The following is a 27,140-nucleotide window of genomic DNA, read 5'->3' as shown; positions in this document are numbered from 1 at the left end:
GTTTGAAGAATATTTCTGCATCCTTTCATTAAGTGTACATTTCATAGCCTTGCTCTTTGTGCTGAGTATACTTTCAAAAATCTGCCCGCAAATTTGGATTACTTGTTAGCAGAAGCCGCACGTTGGTTCAGTGCAGCACCCTAAGAAGGGAGGACTTCCAGACTGTGTTTAATGCAATGAATGTTGAGTATATTCATCCAACTAAATTCGTTACCCCTAGTGCAACAAGGTGTCTGGTGAAGGGGAAATGTATGTTTTCCATTTTATCACAATGGCACGAGCTGACAGCTTACTTTTCAGTCATAAATGAGGACAGAAATTATCATGCACGAGTGTTAAATGAAATTCTTGCTGATCGCCGAAACTATTTGTATTTGACATTTGTGCTACCTATTATTCAATACTTTGAGGAAGTGAATTCAGCTTTCCAAGCTATAAATGCTGATCCTGCTAACGTTTTTGAGGATCTACGTCAGCTGCACAAATCACTCCTGATAAAAGTATATGTAGGAGGATCATCAGAATCAAATGTACCACCACTTTGGAGCGAAATTCGAGCAGGAAGTTAAGAAGGCACAGCTATGCCAAGAAGACATACATACCATTAAAACACGATGTAAAGATTTTTTGATAGAAGCTAATGCACAGTTGGAAAAAAGGGCGAGTGAAAATTTAGACATAATCTCCTCTGTAAATCATTTTAATTCCCGTGATTGTTTGAGTCATTTCAGGAAGGACTTTAGTGATTTTTCCAAATAATGCTTGGCAATTCACAAGTTTGTTAAGGAAAAAGTAGCAAAAAACCAATATAAGAAACTATAATGGTTAACTGGAAGGACATATTTGAAGGTAAATTTATCCCTGATGATCCAGTAGCATTTTGGTCTGCGGTGAGAAGTACAAGAATGCCTTAAATGAAAACTGTTTCGAGGAATTAGCAATTACAGCACTATCAGCATACAGTTTGTCTTCGAGTACCGCAGTTGTTGAACGGATCTTTTCGTACGTTACAAATGTGAAAAGTAAGCCGAGGAATAAACTTTCAACCGAGTTACTGACAGCCATCATAAGAATAAAGTCAAGATTGCACTTCAGTGGAAGCTGCTGCAAAAACTTCATTGTTACAAAGAATATGCTGAGTTTGTTTAATGACTAATATGTATAGATCATCTGACGGAGCATCCACATCTAGTAATACATCTACACCTACAACCCCAAGTGCAAATGATGACTATACGAATAAAGACTTTGATGATGTTATTGCTGTCCCATTTTAGAAATCTGGCGAGTTGACTATTTATTTGTATTATTTGTATGGCAGTGCATAAATCTTACTTTTGTTTACAGTTTTTTTTTTTCGGGAATATATAGGTGTTAGAGAGGTTTGGCATATTTTTCAAAAATCATAAACACAAAACAGTATTATATATATATATATATATATATATATATATATATATATTATATATATATATATATATATATATCATCAAAAGAATGTTATGTTATTAAAGATTCCTATTTAAAAAAATGGAGAGAATATATTAAAGTTTTCTACCTTCTAAGAGAGAGAACAAAAATATTTTCATAATCTCTTACAGAGAGAGAATAATTAAAATAACTTTCGAGTCATGACTGACTTTTCTGTTGTGGTTCGGTTTTAACTGTTCTTTGTTACGGCCGTCTCGCTTGAACTGACAGTTTTCTTTACGCGACCAACACTGTAGTTAGCTTTAGACACGCAGGATACAACTTCTGGTTTTAAATCTTGATTAAAACTGTCCTCTTAATTCCTTGTTACACTGTCGACCATCCGTTTTTAACAGATTGTGCATAGAATTCTTTGGGTGTGTTGATAGTCGCCAATAAACAGGCGTCGTTGCTGCTTACGGTATTTTGCTGGTCACATTGAGTGGTAGGCTTGCTTTGTTCACTTTTTTTTATCTTTGGGGAATAATGTTTCTTAGATCTGGGTTTTCTAAGAGGTAATGTTTACAATTATTATTTCACTTCGTTCGTTTTCAGCCGTTGACGTTTATAGCGGGAATATTTTCGTTGCTGTTATGATTCACTTCACCGTCTGTTCTTAAATTCTTGAGTTCTGCTTGTCGATTCGTATTGCTGTCGTTACAGAGTTCTTGTATGTGTACTTGTTCGTTCTTCACACTGCACATTTTGCGTCTTTCTCTGATCATATTTCGCTGTCACCAATGTAAGGAACTTTTTATTTATTTATTTATTGTTCCCATCACAAGTGTAAGAAGTTATTACTGTTATCTTTGTAATAGTAACATTTGTTGCTTCTTGTTAGTTTTATAGTTCCTTTATAATTGCTTTGTTTGTTGTTAGAGTCTCAGGAGGCTTAGGAAGAGAGAGTGCAGTTTTCTTACTTCACTAACACACTAGTAAAACAATGCGGTACCTATATATAGAAGTTTAGTAGTATGACTACAAATCGAAGTAAGAGTCTTTCTTGAACTTTCTTAACCCACAACTGGTGAGGCTCTCGACCTCAATCCGCTAAGGCTCTTGGCTATTCTCTATCTCTTTCTCTCCCTTCAAGCTTGCTTTCTCGAAGGTTCTTCAAAGGAAATTGTCCAGCCCACCAGTAGACGGACAATTGTTCTGTTCCGTCTTGTAACCGTCGTCGTTGATGGAAGATTATCTAACGACGACCCTTGGCTGTGATGACTTAATCCCTCCTTTGTGGGTGGGACTACTGACGTCACCGGAAATTTTCAGGTTACGTCGAAAGTTGGAGTCATGTCACAAGCGAGACGGGAAGGTAGTTGTTGATGGTTGCGCCTATATTATTTTGGCACCAGTGTTTCGGCTACAAAATCACGACACTTCTTAATCGTTACTCTCTTTCTGTCTCAATTCTCTATTATTCTTTCTCTCTATCTATTATTTGTCAATTAATGGTTCTCTAATTTCATTTTCTCTTTTATATTTATGCTATTCTTAACTAATATTCTCCCATCTATAATTACACGACTTCCGAACCACGGCGAGAGTGAACTTCTATCATCAAAAATACACATCTCTCACTTTTCAATGGAATGGCCGAGAATCAAACTCGCAGCCACCGAGGTGGCATGCCAACACCATACCGACCACGCCACTGAGGCACTATAAGGATTGTTGGAATTGTGCTAACAGAATTAAACCTGGTGTGAAGGTTCGTCTTGAGAGTTATGGAAACCAGAGTTTCCTTTAGAGTAGAATGCAGTCTCCTTTTTATTGGGTCTTTGGTTAAGGACTTTTATGGTTATTTCTATCCTTAATGGAAGGTAAGCCACTGAACATGTGAGCAATGTCTAAAACTTTTAATTTTGAGAACTTATCCTTGGATAAGATATTTTAGTCACTCAGTGGCAAGGTAATCTTGAAATACTTACTTAGGCTTATCTTCAGGGTGGGGTGCAGAAATTAAAAATGATTATTACAGAACATTAACTCCTCAGGTTTGCGCAGGGATATTGTCCTGAATCAGTAGGCAGGCTTTTATTGGTCTATGTACTACCTTTTAAACTTGGTTGTAATTTTTGGAAAGTTTGGAGGTATTCAGTGTTGAGTGGTATTAGAATAACAGTCGACACCCTCACTATTCGCGGACTCACGATTCACACACTGTAATTCACAGATTTTTCTATGGAACATATACATATTATTCATGGAAAATCCACTTAGTCGTGATATTTTTCACTGAGAAATATTCACAACTTAACTGTATTTTCATATTTTTGTGATAAAACTATTAAAATATTCAGGTACTAAAAACATTTTTAGTCAATATAGGCAATTTGCAGATTTTATCTGTATACTTTATTTTGTACATATGTGTAAATGTTTACATAATAAAAATATGGAATGTTAGTCCATATATATAAAAGATTGCTTGCAGGAATGTGATCAGACTAGAGACGCTAAAGATGACGTATACAATAAGTATGTAGGCTAAGATAACATGCCGTCACCTGTAGTCATTCAATTGTTTATAAACTTTAGTCCAAGCTTCCTGCTTGAGACAAACACCGTGACCTATAGCTCAGGCGGCCTACGTGATCTCTAGCGTGTCTCATTTTGATTGTGTGTTCGTATGTAACTATGTCATCTGATAGTATGTTCATATGTTCGAACTACTGTCTGTTCCTTCATAACTTGTAACAGAGATGGTAGACAAGCAGAACAGAGTTAGCTATCGTCATTAGAAGACCTGTACCTCTTTACCTAAGCTTTATCATGTAGAGGAATAGGATTAGCCATCATCATTTGGCAGAAGCGATTAAGCTATCGTTATTAGAAGACTTGTACAATCATATCTGATCTTCACCATGTAAAACTTCAGAAGAATATATAATTTTTTATACTTAGTTGGTTTTCTACAAGAACCTCCTCACCATGAGTTAGACACATCGTCGTAATAACCAACAAGATAATACCGACTTCGTAAATGATCTACAAACCCCCAGACACTCCATTGAAGATGGAAGTGCAATACCAACCGACTTAGCGTAAGATTATCGCTAGTCTAACATTACCTCATAGGGCGCCTTATCATACAAGGCACAAGCCCTAATATATGTACTTGTAAGTTATCCACCATTGGTTCTGGAGGGTTTTGGCACAGTAACCCTACCCCTCCTTCTGCTGAAAGGGGCATCCTCAAAGAGATTTTTACTTATCTTCATGATGAGGATCCCGTACCTGAATGACAATCCTCCAAAGGCGACATTAATAGCCTACAGATTGAATTCACTGGGTAAACAAACTTTAGTACAAATACTTTGTTACTAAGTAGCCTTTAAGGGTTTGCTGAGTTTCTTTGCCCACCTAGTTTCAAATGAGGGAATCGGCTCTACATTGAAGATGTAAGGTTCATTTAAAAATTATAAATATTGTAGGATTTTTAAAATAAATACCTCTCCATTATAAGTTGCCCCTCCTACCTCCCCACATTCGAATAGGGCAGAAGTAGACTGAAAGCTACGGGTGTGTGCACCCATAGTCTCCAGGTTGGAGGTGGGGGGAAGTAGATCTGGGTGTTCTTCTTCTTTGAATCTGTCGAACTTCCACAGGCGCGGAAGTTAACGCTATAGTATAATGGAGAGGTATTTAAAAAAAAAAAAATCTTATTTTGTAACCTTGACATCAGACGTGTTAACTGAAAATTAAAATTACTGGTGCTGAACACTAACTTGAACTCTGTAAGCTAATGTGGTTTGCCCCCATAATACTGACTTGGCTACAGGATCAAAATTTGATAGTACATTATTATTAAAAATATTGGTGGTGGCTACTCAGCAGATTATGTGGGCACACAGCTCTGTTTTGACAAAAGTATTTCTCCATAGTACTTTCACTTAGTTTAAATCTTAGGATTTGAATGCAATGTACCTTTTTTCTCCATGGAGCAGCATCTAGGAGGAGGAGGAGGAGGTATCAGGAGTCATTGCACCCCTTGCTTGTATTAATCTCCAGTCATTTATCAGAGACGACCTCCCACCCAAGGAGCTAGTCTCTTAAATAAAATGTGATGTAAACGTTTAAGTTTGTCAACTTGAAAATATAACTAGTATTTCCCCACTCACACATTCTCTCTTCCCCCCCCCCTTCACTGGCCTTGTCGTCACCAAGTTCGGCATCCTCTTCCAGGTCGCACTGAAATATACTAATATATAGAAGGTTTGACAGTCCTAGTCGCCTGCATCAACAATTACCCATAGTTAAGAGTGACGTTAGCTCATCTATGAACCAAACTCTGAAGAATTCTGTGTAATCATGGCCCAAGAAAGAGAAACTGGTAAGCAATCAAAGTTAACCATATGCAAATTACAGTAGTATTCTTGCCATTAATTAAAAAGTGCCTCTAATACAGTTCAGAATGCTTCATAGTGAGTTCTCTTATTTTCACAGATATCAAGTACCCAGATTGGATATAATGGAAGAGTTGGATCTGTAAAAAGGAGAGACAGTATGCTACAGACAGCAATAATACCAACAGTGTCGTCTGGCAATCATGAGTGTGTTCAGTGCTCTAAGCCAGCCCTACAGTGTGCTTCCCATTTTCCAGCACATTTAATATTGAAGCGGTAAGTACTCAAGATTACAATAAAACACGTTAAGTTTACAGTAGTATGCTCGAGGAACTACTTTTGTGAATCTTGTACACCCCTTTTGAAGTGCTTCAACTGTTTTGTAGGTAACTTAAAGCACAAGTTGCTAAAATTTTTAGGACCTCAGAGTTGACTGCTTAGCAAGGTATGTACTAGACAATAATCTGTTACCCACACCCATCCTTTATCTGATGTTAGAGAGCATATTCAGTATCAATCTATGTATGAAAATAATCACTGTAAAATTTGCTTTTAAACCATTATGTAATATCAGTGTTCAAGGGATATCTGGGCAGTTTTAAATGTTTTGAGTATGTTGGAGGGAATGATGATGAAGAAAAACTAAGAAGTTTGTACCCATACAAGTTCCTTGCTAACATCAGAAGCACTTAATGACAGGCAGTAAGTAAACCACATGTGGAACATGCCTTCACTGTAATGTGATAAAGAAGCAACTGTTAAGCCCAGATTCCACTGTGGATTTCCCTTTTAGACAAAAATAACATTGGCATGAAAAGAAACCTCAAGACCAAAGACCCCTGATACCAACCATTTGAAGAGGGGAGTTCAGGGACCCATTGCAGGTAGATTATTCCCTTTTATGCCTATATACTCTCTGCTCTGGATTCCAACCAAACGGTGGGACCTTTATCTCTTCCTCCAGTTAACTTCCCCTACCTTTATTCCTCTTTCATTGACAACCTTCGCATGGCATTGATTATGGTCATCACTGCTCTTGTAACACTGAAGGAGGGTGGAGTTGGATAGCATGCCATTCCGCCCATAGAATACCCAACATGGTAGCAGGGGAAAATTTTTGTCAAGCCATGCACTCAAGTGATGGGTCCGATCTCAACGGACTGATGACCTTAAGGCACTGAGGGTATGTTTACATCCAGGTGAGGATCCCAGGGCAGTTACCATTGGGTAACAGCATTGTTCCTCCCCTAGTTGGGCCTTCTTGGTGGGAGGGACCTCATCTTGGATGAAATTTATAACATTTGTTACATGGTGAACACGACAAACCTCCCTACGACTTCTGGCACAGAATGGACTAATCTAAAAACCTAACAAATTCTAAGGGGTTGGGAACTGACCCTGCTCACAATCAGTCGACTGATTTTTTGGGCTTTCTGACTTGGCTAGTTCAGAAGCCACAAACCAGATTAACCCGTAGAAATCTCCTCATCCCTATCCTCTTTTACTGTGTCACCTGTTGTTGGGGCTTTTCATGCTACAACACACTTAGGCACAAGAGCAAAAGGAAATATCCAAAAAATGGTGCAAAGTTCACATTCAAGAGGCAAGACATTCCAAAAGATACATTGGTCAACATTACAAAGTCCAAAAGTATGTATATTCATCCGCCACACCAATGCTGTAAGTGCTTGTGCTTTGACCATCTAGCCAAATTTTGCAGGTCATAAGCATGCTACCCAATTTGCAGGCTCACCTGACCATGATTGAGGAAATTGCCACTCAGAAAGAGCACATTTGCCCCGGTTGTGCTGGCAAATATGTTTTTATTACTACTGTGGTTGCCTTGTGTACAGGTTCAAATCAGAGATTACTAACCACTTCAAGTATGGATTGACCCTGAAAGAAGCTAGACAGGAGGCTCATTGCCTTGGCTTTACCACTATAAACTTCCTTTTACCCTCATCCCTTTCTTTGCCCAAACTGATGCATACCTCTAAAGCACCATCATCCACCACCTCTTCTTATCTATGCCAAAGCCTTTTGAGGTGTTAAATTCAGAAAAACTCTACAAAAAAAAAAAAAAAAAAAAAAAAAAAAAAAAAAAAAAAAAAAAACCTACAACCTATTTTCCCATCCCTCACTCCCAGACCTTCCTCCCCTTAACACATGCCGTGACACAAAGAAATAAATGTCAATCTGGAAAAATTCCAAATACCAATAACTAATTCTCCCCTTCCTTCTTGCAGTCACACTTACTCCTTGGCAAGATTTTGCTACTACTGGCAAATCTGTCCAATATGGAAACCAGGCACCACCAGTCTGTTGCCATCCCCAGTGTCTTGGACTGGGCAACATACTTGACTAGCTCCAAATGTGCCCTGCTTGAAAGGCAGCTCTTTTGCAATGGTCTTTAAGACCAGGAATAAGCTGTTTGTTTGTATGGTGTTTTTTTACGTTGCCTGGAACCAGTGGTTATTCAGCAACGGGACCATCAGCTTTACGTTTTTATGTGAACTGCTTCTGTCATACATTAACACCACAAACTCTTCAATGATTTGCTGGTCTTCACCTTCTACAGCTGGTGGTGTTGAACTTAAGTTTGGTGAAGGTGGGTGTGGTATGCTGAAACAGTCCATGTTTGCCAAGCAGACTTCTGCCCCTTTCCATGAAAAGCAGACACTGTTTGTCACACTCACTAAATGCATGGAAAAAGGGAAGGGCTTAGGCTTTAGGAACCATGGCTGCTGCAATTTCATGGATAGGTACCCACCCTGTCTTTTCCTCTTCAGAATTTAATCCATAGTTTCTCCATGGTAGATGCTACTATGATGACATGTCAAGTGTCTGAACTACACATGATTGCACTCAAAATACCTTCATGCTTTACAGCATTGCAGCATGCAAAAGACTCGAGTATCTGCCTCATGTGAGTACACCCTTGTAGGTCCACAGTAGTGTCCTGTTCAGCTTTGCTACAAGTGTAGCATCCCTTTGGTGACAATAATGGATGTTGTATCATCGGCTTGAGATGAAACGAATGTTTGCCAAATATACAGATTTCAGTTTGGTTTTGGTCATTCCTGAGGAAGCTGGCCCAATTGCCAGTTTTTGCAGCCCTAATCACTTTGCGGTTTTGCTTGTGCACTTGGTCTAAAGCCATTGAAGGAAAACGCAGAGTGATTTTTATGGACAGTGAAATTTACTTTTGTTGTTGTTGTTGTTGTATGGTGCTTTTACGTTGCATGGAACGGCTTTTAGTGACTTCCGGACCACGTCGAGAGCGAACTTTTTCCCCCCCCCCTTTATTTTGATTTTATTGTGTTTGGTGACTTATTTTCATTTAAATTTCCTGTTGGGTCTCGTTTTCCCCTTTATTCCTTTTGCTTGAGTAAATTACTAACATTAGGCTGGAGAACTTTTCAAAACAAAACAAAAGACGTGTTATAATACGCTGCCGGAAGGATGGATGGATGGATGATATTTAGGGCTAAAGCCCAGGCACAACGGCGTAGTTGGTATGGTATTAGCGTTCCACCTCGGTGGTCGCGGGGTCGATTCTCAGCCATTCCATTGAGGAGTGAGAGATGTGTATTTCTGGTGATAGAAGTTCACTCTCGACGTGGTTCGGAAGTCACGTAAAGCCGTTGGTCCCGTTGCTGAATAACCACTGGTTCCATGCAACGTAAAAGCACCATACAAACAAACAAACCAGGCACTAGGACCAAGAGGGCCATTCAGCGCCATAATGAAGGTTAAATAAATTGAATTATGGTAAATGAATTAATGACTTAGTGAAAGAAATTAATAAATTAGATGCGACCAGTAAATAAAATAAAATATGAAGTTTAATGAATGACATACATATTAAAAATAGTTTCTTGAAAAATCTGTATATGATTGATTGACAGATAGATATATATATATATATATGTATGTATGTATGTATGTATGTATGTATGTAGTAGTATGATTAACTAAATTTTATTAAAAATTTGTATACACTTTAAAAAGGAGAAGCTCCTCGTTGGACGAGTGGTTTTTGCGCTTGGCTGCCAATCCAGTGGTCCGAAGTTCGATTCCCCGCTCTGCCACCGTGGAATTAGAGGAATTTATTTCTGGTGATAGAAATTCATTTCTCGATATAATGTGGTTCGGATCCCACAATAAGCTGTAGGTCCCATTGCTAGGTGACCAATTGGTTCCTAGCCACGTAAAAATATCTAACCCTTCGGGCCAGCCCTAGGAGAGCTATTAATCAGCTCAGTGGTCTGGTAAACTAAGATTTACTTTTACTTAGAAAGGAGATGAAGAGCAGAATATCTGCTTCATCTCCCAAGATATTCAAGAGGGACAAGATATTCAAGAGGGATTTACCCTGGAAATATCTTTCCCTTTGGTTATAATATCTGGGGCAAACCATCAGAATGTGCTCCACTGTTAGTATCTCGTCACAGTAAGCTCACAATGGTGGGCTGCTTCCTTCTAAAATAAAATGATGGGTCAAATAAGTGTGCCCAATCCTTAATCTCGTTAAAATAACCTCTCTCCGTCTGTCAGGCTGGAATGACGAAGGCCATGGCAGTATATTTTTCCTAATATTTCTATACTTACTATTATTGGCAAGTAGAGAAGTCCACCTTTCTTGCCATTTACTTAATACATAAGACCTAATAGGACCTCTTAGGTCTGTATGAGGCCCTTTTCTGAAAGTTGTTTCTGGTAAAATGCTAGCAGCTTTCGCTTCTGTCTGCAGTCTCGTTTCCGTGAATCCCCACGTGAGAGAGGACCCAACAGAAAGAAACTGACTTATGCACAATATATACGAAAAAGCGACTCCTGAACTTTTTGAATTAATGGAGGACAGCTATTAAATTTTTTAATAGCTTCTAAAGTGCTTTTAGAATCCTAGAATGACAAAATTAGGGTCACTACTTTAAAGAACTAAATCTAAGGTAGAGACTACGGCTGTTAATTCGGATGTAAATATTGATGGAGTCAGGTAATTTAGCTGTATATGCTGTATCACCAAGGATAACAGCACACCCATTACCACTATCTGACTTTGATCCATCTGTATAAATCTTCACCTAACTGGCATGGATAAAGTCATTCTTTAAGAATTTTCCTCAAATCTCTTCTTCGGTGCAGTCCTTTTTCTTAAACGATTTCTTGCATACTAATGCTTCAGAAATAAGCCATGGAGGAATTCCATTATGTTTTACTTCCAGGACTTTCTGGGATTTGAGATGGTTATCCCTAACATCCTCGTTCAGTCGAATTTGGAATGGTTTAGAAGCTCTTGTACCAGAGCCGCGAGTCTTTTTCCTTGAAAGGAGGGATTTTTGGGACCACTTTTCATTCTAGCCTTGTATCACAACCCTAGCGCTTGCCTTCTTAGATCAAGGGGATGATGATCTATGTCGACATAATGCTTTCAACAGATCTAAAAGCCCATGAGCATATTCTCAACTCCATGTTCTGTACAACATCCAATTCCTTTAGCTTGGTTTTGCAAGCTGAGGAATAGATCTGACAGCCATAGTCTAGCTTGGAGCGACACAGCGAGTCATGTAGCCTCAAAAGGGATTTCTTATTAGCCGCCCCGCCCCGCACCCCCCCCCCCCCAAAAAAAAAAAAAAAACCCCCCAAAAAAAAAAAAAAAAACTAAAACCAGAAACCACCTTTAAAATATTCAGATTTTTTTGCATAATCTTTAGGGCATTTATGTCGCTGGCCCATGTTAACTTGTGGTCAATAACCATCCCCCAGAAATTTTACTTTATTTTCATAAGGAATGATAGATCCTTTTAAACCAAGTGTGGGAACTTCTTTCACACGCCGGCACCTGGTAAATCTTACTGCAACGGTTTTGGAAGAGGAGAATTTAAAACCATTCTCGTCAGCCACTTAGTAATTGCATTAATAGACCTTTGCAGATGTTTACATACTGACAATGAATCATACACTGTGCAGTATATTGCAAGGTCATCAACAAAGTGAGCATTTAACAGGAGGCAAAATTTTTTCAAGCCCACTTTATTGCCACTGAAAAGTGGTAACTTAAAACGCTTCCTTAGTGAGTGAACTCCTTCCTCCTGCACAAAAGGTTGGGAGAAAGTTTCCCACTTTTACCTTAACAAAAATCTGTCCGCTAAAAAGGAATATATAAATCTAAACATTCTTCCACATATGCCCATCTTGTGCAATCGTTTCATGATGCCAATTCTCCAGGCAGTATCATACGCTTTTTCGAGGTCAAAAAATGCTCCGATGGTCTGACATTGTTTGGCGAATCCTTGCTTGATTTGGTTGGTCAGCCTTAGCAAGGGTTTAAGGGTGGAGAGGTTTTTCCTGAAACCAAATTGAAATGATGATATTAATCCTTAGTTTTTAAGTGCCAAATTAGTCTAGTATTTATAATTTTCTCCATCAGCTTACACACACAGCTGGTAAGAGCTATTGGTCTATTGGCTAGGAAAGCATTTTTATTAGGCTTTTCTAGGAACAAGTATGGATATTTTCCAGTCATTGGGTAATATTCCAGTTTACCATATTTTGTTTATAATCTTGAGTAAAGATTTTATGGCATCGTGTGGGAGGTATTTAAGCATTTCATATATGATTGTCTCCTCACCTGGAGTTGTGGATTCACTAGAGGAGAGCGCCTCCCATAATTCTCTAAGGAAAACCTGTTGTTGTATGGTTCAGATTTTCCTGAATCGAATTCCAGAATTCCTAAAATTTGAAATTCTCGAGAATAATTGTTGGCAGTGGAAACTTCAGAAGTGTTTTTCTAGCTCATTGGCAACTTCAATGGGCTCTGTGATCAGTTATTTATTTTTAATGAGGGTAATGGTGACAACAAAATTTCCCACTCAGTTTCCTTATTTTGCGCCACACCACTTTCAGTGGAGTCTGAGTTTATTCCATTAATATAGTAAAGCCAACTTTCTCTTTTGGCTCTCTTATAAAAGCCCTGTTGCTTGGCTAAAGCACGTTCGTAGATTAATTTAGACAGGAGAGCCATTAGTTTTATAATGTCTGTAGCACTTCCTATTAACTTTCCTTAGAATACCACTAGTCTTATTCCACCAGGGAACTGCAGGTCTAAGAGGTTCGCCTTTTGTTTTGGGAATCGATCCTTCAGCACTCTTCAGAGTAGATTCAATAATCATAAGCACCTAGATGAGAATGAAATGATTCAAACTCCTTATCTGGTTTGATGTCCTTGCGGAATTTATCCCACTCTGCATCCTCTACCTTCCACTTTGGTAAAACTTCAGATGGACCATTCACAGGATATTTCAAATGGATCGGATAATGATCACTCCCACTTAAATTTTTGTCAACAGACCAACTAAAATCATGGTGAATCCTTGTTGAAGAGATACTAAGGTCCAGTGCGGAGAATTGATGATCTTGAATGCTGTGGAAAGTCATTGACCCATTATTATCGATTGATTGCATGTAGTTTTTACGTTGCATGGAATCCGTGGTTATTCAGCTACGGGACCAACGGCTTTACGTGACTTCTGAACCACGTCAAGAGTGAACTTCTATCACCAGAAATACACCTCTCTCACTCCTCAATGGAAGGGCCGAGAATCAAACAAGCGACCACCGAGGAGAGAAGCAAACACCAAACCAACCACGACACTGAGGCACTTGACCCAATATTATATAGGGTAACATCATTCCTATCAATTAGGTCTTCAATTAATTTACTGTCTAGAAACAGACTTCCCCAAAGGGGGTTGTGGGCATTAAAATCTAGAAGTTGGTTTATTAAGGACTGAATATCTTCACTGTTAAAAACAAGATCTGGTGGAAGGTATAAGGAGCAGACTGTTATTCTCTTTCCAAGATGACTGTAGTAGCAATAGCTTGTAGAGTTGTATTTAATTGTATTATGGAGTGCTGCACAGATTAGTTAACAATAATTGCAGCAGCTCCATGGCCCGACCACCATTTGAGGGAGAGGAGTTAAATATTGAATATAGTCGAGGATTATAAGTTGAGTATCCTAACATCGTCTCCTGCAGGCATATAATCCCTGGAATTAATTCATGAATTAAAACTAAGGTCTTCTGTGCAGGCTTTGAGACCTTCACAGTTCCACTGAAGGATATCAAACATGAATGTTAATGTGGTAAAATGTGCTATGTCCCACTCCTTGGAGGGGAAGTACTGTTCCTAGTGTGGAGGGAAGTTCTTTACAAGCGATTGTTTCTTTAATCCATTTTCATTCGAATTGGAATTTGGGGTTTTTGGCTGACCATATTTCTGGTTATGATCCCGATCAGAATTTCTACTGTGATTCTGAATCACAATGTTCATTTGTCTTAGGCCGGTAAAACTGATCCGAACTCACCTTTTTGGGCTGAAACTGCTTTTGGAACCACCTTTCTAGGCAGAGGACCCATTAGAAGTTTTTATTTTAAACCTATCATTATTTGGAGATGTATTTCGTGCGCGCTTCTTGGTGGTTGTAATTAATTTTGTTTTCCTTTTTGTTTGTGGCTGAGAATTGATGGATCCAAATTAGCTCTTATCTAATTGGGCTTGCTCCCTTGGCATATTCTTGTTGGAAGTGATTTTGGAACAGCTTCCCGTATTTTTTTTTTTCTTTTTTTTGAGGCGAGCGTGCAACTATCATATTGTCACCTTTGTATCGTTTGTTTGTAAGGTGCTTTTAAGTTACATGGAACCAGTGGTTATTCAACAACAGGACTAACGGCTTTACAGGACTTCCGAACCACCAGAAATACAAGTCTCTTGCTCCTCAATAGAATAGCCGGGAATTGAACACGCGACCACCGAGGTGGGACGCCAACACCTTACCAACCATGCCACTGAGGCGCTTGTCACCTTTGTATTGACTTTGGGAAGCGAGATTTTCTGTACTTCTGGAAGTACAACTTTTGTTGTTGAACTCCAAGGCACAAGCCGATGAAAATTTCTCGACAGATTTGGGATTTTCATTATTTCCAGTCCAAGGAGTAGCAGGTGTGTGACGCCTACTATCAGATGCAGTTATTAGTTGCCTTAAATTGCTGGCATTTTTTCATAAGTTTTATTACTGAGCATAGGTAGAGTTGACACTCCTTGTTTGCCCCCCCCCCCCCCCCCCCCCCCCCCATTATCACACGCATTGCTTCGCTAATGCTATGTTCATTATCAGCTACTGCCAATACATCTTCAAATCTGTATCAGAGGCAAGCCCTATAATTTGGAGAGTGATCACCCTTACATTGAAAAGTTTTGGGCTGCTTCGCAATCATCAAAATTATCATTCTCCGCAAAGCACACAGAACATCTTTTCTTGTTTTCACAAGTTTTGAATGTGGCCATATTCAAAACATTTGCGACACTGTTTAGGATTTCTTTTATATCTTTTAAGCAGCATCCTCTCATCGCCAACAGTGATAGTATCAGGTATGCTGACAGTGATAGTATCAGGTATGTAATTGGAGAAGGTTAAAAGGATTGCTGCATCCCCTCAGTTTTTTTTTCTATGTGGGATACACAGAGAGGACATCGATGGAGAATCTCTTCACAAACATGCAGGGCTTTTGATACTACACCTTTCAGTGTTTTAAAAGATTCTATGTGATACCATACATGCGATATTTCCACTTTTAGGAGGTTTAAAATTAAGATAATAAGATTGCTTGGGTTTCATTACCAGCTCTTATTAGCAAGTTCTTTCCGTAGTTTTATATTTCCAATGGGAATGGAACCTACCTTGCTCTCAAGATGGCAATAAGAAAATCCCATCACTATCTCTTAGGTCCAAACCATATCAGGTGGCAACTCAACCACCACAACTCCCACAATTAGCTTTGAATGCAAACCCCTAAGCAGTGAAATTTTTCAAAAAAACTCAATCCGGTAACAAATTCCAGGGGTTCAAGAGCCCCCCCCTCACCATGTCTAGGTGATCTCACAGAGGGGTATGCTGCCGGAAGGAGCAGCAGTTTTTTATTCTGAGTTTTGGAGGAAAGATTGAGCTGGAAGCGATCTCGAGTGATGTGATTCCGAGGCCCACTCTTGGCTAATAGTCGAAGAATTTACTATAAGAGTCTAAGCCAACCTGGAGTGAGTCATCTTTCAGCCTAACAGTAGTGCAGATAAGCCCTCCTTTATAATTTATAATAATAATTTTACATCATAGCCTAGTAGGTAGGCCAATTTAGGTGAACCAAAGCGCAAGGTAAGGTACTTATGGCCCAAGCTTTAGGCTAGCTTAGATTTAGAATGTACTACAATTTCTATCCATGCAAAGTTTTGTGCAGTGGTTAGTTGAAAGATTAGTATTAAGACAAAGTCCATTTTGGTATATCGAATAGGCGAGGCTTACTGCATCTGCTTACAAGCCTGGGGGACTAAGGCCATCAAGTAAGTCGTACCAAGTTTCAAGCTAGGCTAGGTTGAACCAACTCGTGTTCCCCTAGACTATTTTATTTGATAAAATCTTCATGTTACTGTATTGAATTAAATTAAGTTAAATTTTGAAACACTGAAATATTTTCCTTTTCTGTTATAAATCAGTCTTCTCAGCCAGTATCATTCAAGTTCTAGGACAAGTTGTGTTGCTTTAATTCTTTCTTTTGCAGCTTGGGTGAGAAGAATTAGCTTTCATCAAAGTGTAAAGTATCCTAAGCTGTCCTATTCTTCTCTTAAAGTAAGGCAAGTGAATATTTTCAGTATAGGCTAGGCTGCAAAGTTGTTTTGTATTATCTGAATTCAGTGCACTAGATTCTTCTGAGTATAGAAACTGTGTTACCCCTAACTATTAAATTTACAGTCCACTGACCATCATTTATCTAATTCCCACACACCACCTGGCATAATGTACATGGTCCAGGGCAAAGAAGAAAGGAATGAGTTTCTGCAGCACATCTTTGTACAAATTGAAATTAGACTCCTGATATGACCTGATGTAAACAAACGCTACAAATCTAGCTGAAGAGAGAACATCAGAGTTTTTTGTCTTCTTGGGAGGGATTTTCTTGTCTGGACAATTTGTGCTCTCTCTCTCTCTCCAGCAATCGCTCTCAGTGTCTAGTTAGTGTTCCCGTGTCACCTTCCTTTCCTTCCATTGATTCGTTGATGGAAGTATTGGGAGTCCCACAGGGTGATGTTATGTTTAATGTAGCCTCCTCTCCCTTGGGTTCCAATTCTCTTCCTGAGAGGGAGGAAGCTACACAATCTAATTTCTTAGTTTCAGGTTCAGTCATCCAAAATGGCGGCTGTTTGGGCTACAGAGGTTCACCTTCCTTGGTTGGGCTGTTGTCACATTTCTTGGAGGCACATAGCCCCCTCTGCACTCATACCTCCCTCAGGACTCCTCTACATTGGCTCTCGTGTGCTGCCACCTTGTAGAGCCTAGCCAACTCTCTGGGTGGCGCATTATCGCTTCGCCAGTGAGGCCATCAACTAATGCTAGTCTTAGAGATGTCGTGATGTCACTCCCAGCATCCTCTTAGCTTATGACGTCAGATGTGGTGGCTGCTCATCCTCCTGTCGCTATGACATCATCTCTTCCCAATATGACGTCATCGTCCTCTCTCGCTGGGCCATCCAAGGCAGTTTCAAGCGGTCTTCAAGAGGCTGGACTCTGTTTTGGAAGAGGTTTTCAGCCTTCTCCACAAAGAAGAGTCATAAACGTAAGGTCTCTTCTCCACCTCCTGCTAAGAAACCTCGTAGGAAGGGGAGTCGCTCCTTCTCCATCACCGCCTCGCCATTGTGTCAGACGGACCAAGGACTTTGTGGCCTCTTCTTCTGCAAGCAGAGAGAGTGCATTGCCTCCTGCCTCTCATGACCATGTCTCCCCCTTGCACGTCCATGTTTGTGCAAGTGAGAGGAGTGCTTTGCCATCTACCCCACAAGGTCGTGTTTCTCCCTCACGTTCGTATTCTTCGATGCATAGCTCTCTCTCTCCTCTGCATGCGTGTAATACATCATCATCATCTCTTTATGGCTGTCTCTCTCCTTCTCATGGACGTGTTAGTGACAGTATATATTGAGTAGTGAGCATAATAAGTGCGTTTCTTCACTTTCCATATGCAGACATGGCCCATCATCGCACGTATGTGCCGATGATTTCGGAGGTGCTACTCTCTCTTCAACTGTTCTGTTCCATTACATCAGTGGAAGGACGATAAGGTGCCAATTAGAAGGTCGAAAGTTGCAGAGACTGAGGTGGTCCAAGCTGCGTCTAAGGATTCTTCGCTCAACAAAACTGCTGTTGACGGTCAGGAATGAGGCTTCCCTGACCCACAGACATGTTTTTTGTTCTGCTGGAAAAGTCCTTAAGGTCCTTCAGGTAGCTCTCTTCGGCGACGTTCCTCGTCTCGACTGTGCTCGGTTAGCATCTCACGGACATGTAGACTCGTCACACGGCAACATACATGGTTCCTCCCGTGAACACGCATGAGTTTGCCCTGATGTGCATCACTTCAGCGATAGTGTACATGGTTCCTCACACAAGCCTGTACACTGTTTGAGCCGGGACCGTGCACAAGTGTTGTTGTATGATGACATTTGGGAACCTTGAGTTGCAGGATCTGAGTTTGAGACCACTCTCTGGCCAATAATGTCCAGGATGCCAGGCTTCCCAGGAAGCTTCACCAATGTTGTTACAAAAGGAGGACGATAGTGCCAAGCTGCCGCCTTCATCTTGCTGGTCACCATTGCCAGAGCAGGAGGGAGACACTTGAGAATTTGTCTTCCTTTGCGGAGGTTGTTGATCTCATTTGCAAGTTCAACAATCAGGCTCAGTCTTGTCACCCCCACGGGTATAGAGGCCTTGCTGGGTGCCAGAAAAGATTCTAGGACTTCTTTTGAACTTCCCTTTTGGATCATGCTCAGTCAATCTTGCAACATGTAAACGCTTTGGTTTCGGACAGAGATGGCTCTATGCGTTCCAAGAGATTGTGTAAGTTTCTTCCTCCTCCTCTCACGTGGCATAGGAAGTACTACTCTACTGTTGTTCATTTGATGCCTCGTCACCTTAACCGGAACATGATTGCTCTTGAGCCTGGTTTTACCCTAGAACAGGTTAGGTCGGTAGGTCCTTCCTTGTTGTCACGAAGCCATAGCTATGGAGACTATGGCAGTTACTATCTTCCAGACGGTCCATGGCTGGACTTGTGGTCCACCACAATAGCCAAATTTCCTTCAAATAGGTCTGAAGGAGGTTTAGCAAGTTCTTACTCACTAGACTGTTACGCCCCGTCCACACGGCTGAGCTTTGTTCGATGTGACGTCAGAAGCGGAGAAACTGTGGTAAAGTTCTGACTTTTCCCCGTTTCTCCGCCTCTGACGTTGCATCGGACAAAGTTCGTCGACCAAAGCTCTACCGTGTGGACGGGGCCTTACAGTTTGGTGCTAAAGCGATTTCTTACCTGGCCCACCACCTCCTGGCCAAGAGAGACTCAGCACTGTCCAAGGTGGTTAGTTCAGTGGACTCAGTCTGCCAGCTCTAAGGAATGGGGATCTCCTTGATTTGCAGTTTCTGTTTCAGAGAACTGAATTTCAGAATATGACTGACTGGCGACAGGCAAATATAGTACAAAAGGCAGGTTAGTTCATCAGGCAGTATCTAAGTAGGAGGCACTTTCATGATGCCCTCCTCCTCCTCAGCAATAGTAGAGATCTTCAACAGTTAAATCTCCTATGAGTTCTGCTTTGACAAGGGGGTCTCAATCTCCCACACAGGCCAAGTCTAACAAGCAACAAAGTCCCTTTCAATACCACCCCTACGAGCCTGGGAGGGGCTCTAGAGGAAGGGGCAGAGCGGGTCATCAATAGTGGGCACCTCTCCCTCTCCATTTACCACGAGTAGGGGGATGCCTGGCAGGCCAGTGGGCCAAGTGGCAAAGTTATGGAGCAGAGAAATGGGTAGTAGATGTTCTGCGCATGGGATATCTATTGCCCTTCAACTTCTCCCCCTCCCAGACAGACCCCTTCTTAGTCGGACATATGCTCGCGACTCCAAGAAGTTCTTAGCTCTGCAGGAGGAAGTGTTGAAAATGCTGAACAAGAGTCCACTATTAGTAGTAAAGCGTCCTTCTCCGGGGTTTTACAGTCGGATTATCCTAGTACCAAAAGTGACTGGAAACAGGTAATTGACCTTCCACCTGGAATCATTTTATCTGGGTCAGAGAGAGTTTCGGGAAAAGGTCACTTGGTGGTACTCATGCCCAGCAACACCATGGTGGTCACCTATGTGAATAAACGGGTTCTAGTGTCTCTTCACCTCCCATTCGTTGAGTCTAGTTACACTATTGTGTGATCGACAACTGTGGAGCTCTGCCAGATACATTCCAGGCAAGAGGAATGTGGTCGCTGACAAGTCCTGGGCATGGAATGGTTTCTGCATCAGGTTATGGCAGACAGGCTCTTTCAGGTTTGAGGGAGGCCTATGCTAAGATTTCTTTTTCAACTCGCTCTGGTAGAGGACGCCTGATCCGTTAAGTTTTGAAGAGTAACAAGTTCTCAAAATCTCAGTATGACTTCAGTGGCTCCTCTGTGGTCTCCAGCAGAATGGTTCCCAGACCTTCTGTCAGAGGTTCCAAGAGATTCCCCTATGGTGACAGCTTCTTTGCTAGCCTCATGTCGAAAGGTTTCACCACTTGGTAGAATCCCTGTCTCTTCACAGATGGAGACTCGAGTATCTCCTCCGAGCGAGAGGTTTTTCTCGGGGGGCAGCAGGACTTATGTTGTTACCTCAGGAGGTCCTCTTCAGCGGTTTACCAGGGAAAATGGGCAGCCCACTGATTGGTCTCATTGACAGGGTTTCTTTTCACTCAAAACCTCTGTTTATCGTATAGCATTTTTTTTCTTTTTATCTTTCTCAGATATGAGAACGACCTGTTTTTGCTATCAGGGACTACAGAGCAGCGTTAAGTTTAGTGTTACGTCTGAAAGGAGTGGACATCTCTCCATCGCGAGAGATCTTGTTGTTCAGGGGTTTAGAGCAGACCTGTTCTCAAAAGGAACTCAAGCCTCCAGCATGGGATGTTCTGCTTGTCCTGAGAAGTCTCCCTATAGCTCCATTCAAGTCCTTGCATTGATCATGACAGATTTGACGTTAATCAGTTTTCCTGTTGGCCTTGGCTTTTTTGAAAAGAGTGGGGGAGCTTCATGGCCTAAGTTATAGTGTGAAACATACCAGGGGTTGGGGCTCTGTGACCAAGTCAGTCCTGGAATTCGTGGCCAAGACCCAGAATCCCTCGGTGCATGATAGATTTGCCCCTTTCTTCCATTCCATCTTTGAATGACTTTGTAGACAATGACCCACAAGAGCTCTTGCTATGTCCTGTCAAGAGTCCTACAATGCTATCTTAAAACCTAAATGTACTTTTTGTTAGTATTGGTCAGTCCAGAAAAGAAGTTTCCAAGAACACTATTTCTCTCTGGATACCAGAGGCAATTAAGCAGGCTTACTAGTCTCTTGATGGTTCTGTCACCGAGTCTGTACAGGCTAGAGCACATGTCAGAGGTTCAAGTTCCTCTCTGGCATTTAAGAAAAACTTTGCTTATATAATTTTAAACGCTGGTGCCTGGTTGCGTCAATCCACGTTCACTTTATTTTACCGAAGAGATGTTGCCCACAGGTCTTTGGACAAGTACTAGTGGTTATTCAGCAATGGGACAAACGGCTTTACGTGACTTCCGAACCACATAAGAGAGTGAACTTCTATCACCAGAAATACACATCTCTGACTCCTCAATGGAATGGCCGAGAATCGAACCCGCGACCACTGAGGTGGAATGCTAATACCATACCAACCACGCTGGTGAGGCGCCGATTGTGGAAGAATGAATGAGTGAGTTGGCTGGTCTCTTTCTTTCTGTTCCTTCCTTCTTCCTACAAGCAGGTTGAGGAATAAACAAGACATGCTGGACTGGTCTGATACAGGTGAGTAAGGTAGTCATACGAAGTTGTTTTGCTTTTATGTTTTTGAAATTATCAAACCCACTATTCAGTAGTAAATACTTCTCTCTCTCTCTCTCTGAGAGTGGTGACTGGTAACAAACCCCTGTGGCTAATATGGTTTGTTATATGAAGTTAAATTACTCTTTGGTTCCCTAGATGTAATGAATTTGCTCATATATCACTGTATTTCAACAGAGATGGCAGAATTGTTAAGATATCGGTTTATCTATCTTCTCACAGGCAATGAACCACTTTGAGCTTGTTTTTCTAGAAAGGGTGGTTGGGTGGGTTAACTCCCAGCCACTTTAGGTTACTTGTACCTCCTAAGGTCAAGACCAAGACTGAAGGTTTGTTCCGCATTTAAATGACAAATTTTTAATGAATTTTTATTTTTCATAGCTAACAACCCGAGGTCTTAACATTTTACTGCCCACCTCTAGCTCCCCCCCCTCTATATATATATCTATATCTATATATATATATATATAATATATATATATATATATATATATATATATCTATATCTACTATATCTATATCTAGATCTATATATATATATATATATATATATATATATATATATATATATATATATATATATATAATTATATAGAACTCTTGGGTTGGGGAAGACTTTTACATCACGAGGTCCACTGCAGTCTCTAACCAGCTATCACCTTGTATGTGCAGAGTTGCCAGATCTGACAGATTCCTTGTTTTACAATCTTTGATTGTGTTAACTGGTTACCAGCTGGCACTTGGAATTTATCCTATTAGACAAATTGATTAAAAATTTATCAATTTGGGAAACTAAGTTAATCTACCATTAGCTAGCATTGAACCCCATGCATAGTATCAGCTACAGAATCAACCAGTGTGCCCTTGTAGTGCGCTGACGTTACACTATATTTCATCGTTAACAGGGCACTGACGCTACACTATATTACATAGTTAACAGGGCACTGACACTGCACTATTATTACGTTAAATTAAAACTATTCTTTTTAAACAAGGATGAAAAGGAATTAAGTGGGACTTAATTGATTTCTTACCTACAAAAAATAATTATTTTGGCCTTTTTGGCAGACTATTTTTTATACAGTGACAGCCATCTTGCATAAATCTAGGCAACAAAATTATGTATCCAAGTATGTAAAGGCTTGCTTTCAATATTTTAACAAACTGGGACTGACTGAGGAATTCAAACATGATTAACCAATAAAAGTCAATATTCAAATATCTTACGGAAGCAATTTTGAAAACCTACCAACTATCCTGACAAATGGCAAAATTTTGAGCAAAAGGTTCATGATGACAGGTCAAAAAGTATTTTGCCAAATTTCATGCTTCTATCACCATTTGCACTTTTCCCTATTACTATTTTGAAGTTACCCGCTCCACTATTGGAGGAGGCATCTGAGAACAGGAGCAGATCTGGAGTGGGTGAATGAAGAAGAATGCTCAATGTCAGGTTCCGGTTGTCCAACCACCACAAGTCAAGTCTCTTCTGCAGCAGAGGGATGCGGAGCCAAGGGGGAATATCCTGCTGGGGACCAAACTCCTTTGACCTCCACTGCAGGGATCAAATGTGAGGACACTCACGATGGACCAGCTTTGAGAGAAGATTGGAGCCAGAAGTATATTTCACCGCTGGCAATGGTTGCTCCCCCTCTTGAAAGGGAGGGAGCCACAGTCCTGACTTTCTCCAACCTCTAGTTGGACGGGAAAACCTTGGGCGATGCTGTATCTACTATATGACCATTCCCAAGTATAGCATCCTCTGGGGAAAAAGATTGGTCTTCTCCAGCTTTATCATGATGCCTAGGCTCTGACAAAATTGGAAAAGACTGTCTCTGTCCCAAACCATTTTCTCCTGGGAACTTGCCAAGACCAGACAGACGTGAAAATATCCCAACAGGTGAATCCAGAGCATGAGCCCACTTTGACATAAGGTAGACCCTTGTGAACACCTATGGAGCTGTTGGCAAGCCAAAGAAAAGGACTTTGAACTGGAAGACCTGCTCCCAGAGACTGAAGCGGAGGAATCTCCAGGACGAAGGGTGGATAGGAATCTTGAAGTATGCATCCATGTCTATAGACAGCATGAAGTCTTTCTCCCTCACAGCTGCCAAGACTGTCTGGGGGTGTCTCCATCCTGAACCTTATACCTTCAACACTGAACCACTTTATCAAAAATACTATCACTGGCCTCCAATTGCCAAACTCTAGGACGAACTACCCTTTCCACTGCAGCTTTGTTACTTCCTCCTGGAGAGCAATGTGGTTCAGAGCCTCGGGTGTACATAAGTGCAGGAGAATCGGAGAGAGGAGGAAGTTGAACAGGAGACCCTCTACCAGTTGGACATGTGCTATCCACAATCATGTTCTGTAGAAATACCACATGGCTCAATGTTGTGTACTCCTCAGTTAATGTACTTAGTTTCAAATTTTAAAATATTGCTATTAATATGTAGCTTATATTAGTATGTTGTCGCCTGAATTATATGTAAGCCTTTGGGTCTGTAGATAAAATGAACGTCTTGTAGGAATTTAAAAGATGCTATAGACCAAGGTAAACCATGGTGGTAGTGTGAAAAATTAAAAACCAGTACCAATTCAAAAAGCAATTGCATCAATACCGCCAAAAATTAATCCAAACACTAACAACTGTCGCACGGCTTTGGTTAGTATGACAAAGGTGTTAAACAATCATCAGTTGTATGCTAAATCTCACAATTATCACTTGCATCTACAAAATAGTATAAAATGTTGAATTTATTTGCCATTGAAATTTTGAAAGGACCATAAACTAAAATTCTATTTATTGTATTAATGTTTAAATAATAAATTGGTAACTTGAAAAGTCCCCTAGTTTATTTCCACAGATGGGAAAGTAAATTTAGTCTTTCAGCACTTTATCACAAGAAACTTGAATAAAGACTGATGAGAAATTTTGTTTTCAGCACTAAAAAAAAATAAAAATAAATAAATAAAAATATATTTAAGTATTTCAAGTCAATTTCCCACTTAGTCTTTTCAACCCTTCATCAAAAACTTGACTCATTAAAGTAATTAAAGACACACGAGAACTTGGACCGGAAAGAAACCAACCATATATTTTCTGCACTGCAACTCAAGTACTTTTGTCAAGACACACTAAACTCATACAGGAAAGAAACCAACCATATACTTTGTATGTGGAAAGAAACCAACCATATACTTTGTATGTAGAGCACTATCTTGCTCTTAAGTATGTGTAGGTCACTGCTTAACCGAATACTTGTGCAGATGGGAAAATCCTTTCTACGGTTAGTATAAGTGCTCATGCTAAATCTTCAGCATTTTTGTCCTGGTGTTATGAGGTCCTAAGGTATTGAAGCTGCCTAAAGTTTCAGTATTTTTGTCCTGGTGTGTTATGAGGTCCTAGGGCATCCAAGCTATGTTTTGGTGCACCCTCCTCTAAGTAGCACACTGTAGTTCTCTCTACAATCAAGGCACCAGGTGTCTGAAAAATAAATTTTACAAAATGAAAACATGCTATAACTAAACAAGCAATTTTTAATTATAAGCATCCATAGCAGAAATATTTTCAGGTGTGGTTACTTAAATTTTTCTCTCCTCTAGGCCTGAGTCTATACTGGAGTCTGAATTCAGTTGGGATATTTGCTGCTGCAGATAACCAGGGAAGATTGCCAACCCTTGTCCTTGAAAACGCAAGCTCCAATGAAAAAAAATTTGAATATATTCTGTAGTTTTCCTTTATTAAAAAGTTTTTGACCTAAGGTTGTGTTAGTTTCTGAACCTGCAAAAAAAAAAAACCGTGCAACTGCTCCTTGTGAAGATACTGAAAAAAACAAGTTCTTACAGCCAGCCTTATTTAGTAATAATGCAAAAAGGACAAAGATTACTCCATTACTGAAGATATGAAGAAAGCCTTGGTCTAATATCTGGAGTTAAAATATAAAATTTAGGCCAACGATTGTTAAGAGGGTGAAAAACAAGATGGAAGAAAGAACACAAATGGAGATATTTACCGGTGAAATTAATGAAGGGTCAAGGCAACAGTTTGGGGCCCCAAGGGGATACTGCAAAGAACCTTAAGTAATGCCTACAATACACCATGGGAGGTGTACTGATGGCACAAAACCCCTTAAGGTTTTGAAAACTACTATTCCTGATGTTCAATTGATTTTGCCTCAAATTTGCCACAAAAACTCACATTTATCAACAATAAATACCCAATCAATGTTAAAATGTCAGTGACAAATACCATTTAACTTCTTTAAATGCTAAATTTCAAATATACTAAGCAGGCAAAAATAATTTGTAGAGGGGAACTGGCATGCCATATGTGCGAGAAAGACTACGGGTTAAAAAGTGTGATTCAGACAAAAAAGAAGCCTTAACAAGACCCCACACATGCCTAAAATGCATGAATCAGAGTATCACATGCCTAAGTCAATTAGTTGGATAACTATTAAAATACTGGAGCAAACAATGTATGATTAATCTGGCTGTTGACTAACCAGTAAAAAAATAAACAAAAAGACACTGTACATTAAAATTATTAAAAAAGCATCTGAAAAGCTGCAGGGAAAAGATTAGTCATTTCCCCCAAATTGCTAAATTGGTAAAATATATGATCATAAATATGAAACTTAGCCCTACAGACTCAATATAACAAGGGTCACAGATTCTAAGAGCTAGAGTAACTAAACTCATTATAACAGACTACTCTTGATCTATGGTATGGAAAATTACATCTTTATAATAAAATAGTTTTAACTATACAGTAGAGCCTCGGATCTCGACGCTAATTAGTTTCAAAAGGAGCATCTAAATTCGATTATTTCAAGATGTGAATAAAGTTTTCCCATAAGAAATAACTGAAAATGGATTAATCCGTTCTTGACCACCAGTTATTAGCCTACCCTTGCCTTTTTATACAATACATTACATGTAAAATACAGCTAAGTTCAGTGTTAAATAAATATAATATTAAACTTATATGTATACTTTTATATGTATACTGTATAAAAGAAAACTGGTCTACGTCCATCTGATTGTTGGCCGAGAGTGCCACAGGCTACCTAGGTAACTATGCAAGTAGACTGTAGTGTAGTGGGCAAGCACAAATAGTGTTGCTAACATAATAAAACATTGAATAGCATGTCTAATTATTACAGTGAATTAATAAACTATTAAAATTAAACCCAATTTATATTTATCAAGAATTTACGAAAAATTGGCTACATTAAGTCGGCAGGATGTGGCATGATGTACCATAGCGCAGCCCTGGTAGCTTATAGCGGGACTATGGTAGTAAACAAACCATATTGTCGATATAAACCTATAAACGTTTACATTCAGTATTA

At 40.0% G+C, this 27,140-nt stretch overlaps 1 long non-coding RNA gene across 1 annotated transcript in view; it reads left to right on the top strand.

Moving 5' to 3' along the window:
- LOC135196747 (uncharacterized) overlaps positions 1 to 25,490 on the top strand; it is an 83,678-nt gene extending 58,188 nt beyond the window's left edge. Inside the window, exons 2-4 of the long non-coding RNA XR_010310450.1 lie at positions 5,659 to 5,806; positions 5,920 to 6,095; positions 25,390 to 25,490. This is a non-coding gene — a long non-coding RNA (uncharacterized LOC135196747). The remainder of the gene's footprint in view (positions 1 to 5,658; positions 5,807 to 5,919; positions 6,096 to 25,389) is intronic.
- The last annotated feature ends 1,650 nt before the right edge of the window (positions 25,491 to 27,140 follow it).

This window comes from Macrobrachium nipponense, chromosome 18 (genome assembly GCF_015104395.2).
Source record: "Macrobrachium nipponense isolate FS-2020 chromosome 18, ASM1510439v2, whole genome shotgun sequence".
NCBI lineage: Eukaryota > Metazoa > Arthropoda > Malacostraca > Decapoda > Palaemonidae > Macrobrachium > Macrobrachium nipponense.
This window is presented reverse-complemented; position numbering and strand designations above follow the sequence as displayed.